The sequence below is a fragment of the Propithecus coquereli genome, unplaced genomic scaffold (genome assembly GCF_000956105.1).
Source record: "Propithecus coquereli isolate 6110/MARCELLA unplaced genomic scaffold, Pcoq_1.0 Scaffold56, whole genome shotgun sequence".
NCBI lineage: Eukaryota > Metazoa > Chordata > Mammalia > Primates > Indriidae > Propithecus > Propithecus coquereli.
The window spans coordinates 3420742-3423559 of NW_012151507.1; the positions used below are offsets into that span (position 1 = coordinate 3420742).

A 2818-nucleotide genomic window follows, 5' to 3' on the forward strand; every position below is an offset into this window, starting at 1 on the left:
GGGGGGGAGACAAGATCTTGCTCTGTCACCTAGGCTAGAGGGCAGTGGCCTGATCATAGCTCACTGCAACCTCAAACTCCTAGGGTTGAGTGATCCTCGTGCCTCTGCCTCCCAAGTAGCTGGGACTACAGGCACGTACCACCATGCTCTGCTAATTTTTAAATTTTTTTAGAGACAGGGTCTTGCTATGTTGCCCAGGCTGGTCTTGAACTCCTGGCCTCAAACAATCCTCCCTCCTTAGCCTCCCAAAGTGTTAGGATTATAGGCATGAGCCACTGGGCCTGGCCTATTTTAACAGTTTTTAAGTGTATGATTCAGTGACATCAAGTACATTCACACTATTGTGTAACCATCACCACCATCCAATCTCCAGAACTTTTTTCATCTTCCCAAACTCAAACTCGGTTACCCACTAACAATAACTCTCCATTCTCCTCTTGCTCCAGTCCCTGGCAACCACCATTCTAATTTCTTTCTCTATAAATTTGACTACTCTGGGTACCTCATATAAGTGAAATCACACAATATTTGTTCTGTCGTGACCGGTTTGTTTCACTTAGAATAATGTTCACCCATTTGTAGCATGTGTCAGAATTTCCTTTTTAAGGCTGAATGAGCCTATACTTTTTAAGGAGGAGGCATGATGTAAAAAAATCTTTTGCTAAAAAAAAAAAAAAAAAAATACATTTATATCATAATTCCCTTTTATTTCTAGTTTGAATTTTTTCCTTAAATCATGGATGTCAACAGATGTTTTTCTGCATCCACTGGATGATCATGTGTTCTTCTTTAATCCACTAATGTAATAAATCGAACTCATTTAAGTACGTTAAACCATACTCATATCCTTAGGATAAACACAACTTGATGATGCTGTGTCTTCATATACTCTTGGATTAAATTTGCATTCTTCCTCATCAGTGATACCAGCCTGCAATTTTCCTTTCTAAGAATGTCTTTTTTCTGATTTTCAGATGAAAATTATTCTAAAATTTTAATATGAATTAGTTGGGGCTTACTTTGTAGACTCCATGGAAGAGTTGTATAAAATGGGTGGAAACAACCCAAATGTCCATCAACAGATGAGTTGTGGATAAACAAAAGATGACATATCCATATAATGGAATATTGTCTTAGTCCATTTTGTGTGGCTATAACAGAATACCTGAGACCAGGTGACTTACAAAGAAAAAAAAGGTTTATTTCACTCACAGTTCTGGAGGATGGGAAGTTCAAGGACATAGCCCTGGTTTCTGCTGAGGGCTTTTGTGCTGTCATAACATAGTGGAGAAGGTCAAAGGGGAAGTGCAAAGATTGAGAACCCAAAGGGCTTCCTGGCTTTCTAACAATGACCTCTGGAGGAAACGAATCTATTCCTGAGAGAACTAATCCAGTCTTGCCAGAGTGAGAACTCACTACCACAAGAACAGCACCAAGCCATTCATGAGGGATCCACCCCCAGGATTCTAACTCCTCCCAGACTCCATCTCCCAACACCACCACAATGGAGACCAAATTTCAACATGAGCTTTAGTGGGAACAAACAAACCATATCCAAACCATAGCAAATATTATTCAGCTATAAGAAGGAATGAGGTAATAATAATATGCTACAACACAGATGGAACTTGATTATACGATGTGAAAAAAGCTTGACACAAAAGCCACATACTTATTTCATATAGCACTTATAAATACAACAAATATCAGCATAGTACTTCTGGTAATATACATTTAAAGTCTGTAAAAACACCATAAAGGCATTATACACATTTATGTCTCATTCGCTAAATATGTTTTATCATTTGGCTGAATGACCTTTACATGGTAAAATCTCAAATAATGAATGAAGGAAGGAAGAAATGCCATTGGCTCTTAAAATCCTTCAGTGATTTCCCAATACATTTGTTATAAAGTCTCAACTCTTTACCACAGCTCGTAAGTCCCATATTTGGGACTTGGCCCATATGATTTAGCCCATATTTCTTTCTTACTTTATTTAATAACCTATGTTCCAGGCATTGTGCAGAGTTCTGGGTATACAATGGGAAGTAAGAGACATAGTACCTTACCCTTTGAAGTTTATAAACCAGAAGGAAATACAAACCATAAAGTAGTAAGACTGAGGGAAAAAAAGGTATTAGGTATCATGAGAACCTAACAGGTATATCTGACCTGGGTTGTGAGGTGGGAATGGGAGGATCAGGAAATCTTTCTGGAAAAAGTGACATTTAAACTTAAACAGGAAAGATGAAGAGTTAGCTGGGTAAAGAACAGGGCAAGTTCCAAAGGGAAGGGCATATAGGAACCAAACACTGAAACATACAGAGATCCAAAAGAAGTTATTTCTGTCAGACTGAAATATGGAATTACTGGGGTGGGAGGGGAAAGAGAGAGATGAAGCTGAGAAGGTAGGAGTTTTTCCTTTAACAGCAATGGAAAGCCCCTGGAGAGTTTTAAGAGAAGCAAAAAAGAAAAAAAAATCACTGTATCTAACTATCTACTTACTTGTTTGCATATCTTATTGAAGGTATGAACTGTGTTTATTTAGTCACAAGAACAATGCTAAGCTCACACTAGGTACTGGGTAAGTATTTAGTCAATGCTATTGAAGCAAAACACAAACTGGCATAGCAACAAAAAATGAAATCCAAGGTTTCTGATTCTATAATCTATACACATATAAACATAGGCAAATATTACATATGTATACACAGAGACTAGAGATTCCTCAGTGATAATAGGTATAATGAAACTCCTGAAATTAACTAATTAAAATTGGAGTGGATCCATTAGATTGAAAATATACTGCTGTCTT

At 37.5% G+C, this 2818-nt stretch overlaps 1 protein-coding gene across 1 annotated transcript in view; it reads right to left on the minus strand.

Moving 5' to 3' along the window:
- Positions 1-2818, minus strand: part of KIFAP3 (kinesin-associated protein 3) — a 209250-nt gene that overhangs the window by 189882 nt on the left and 16550 nt on the right. The window lies entirely within an intron of this gene.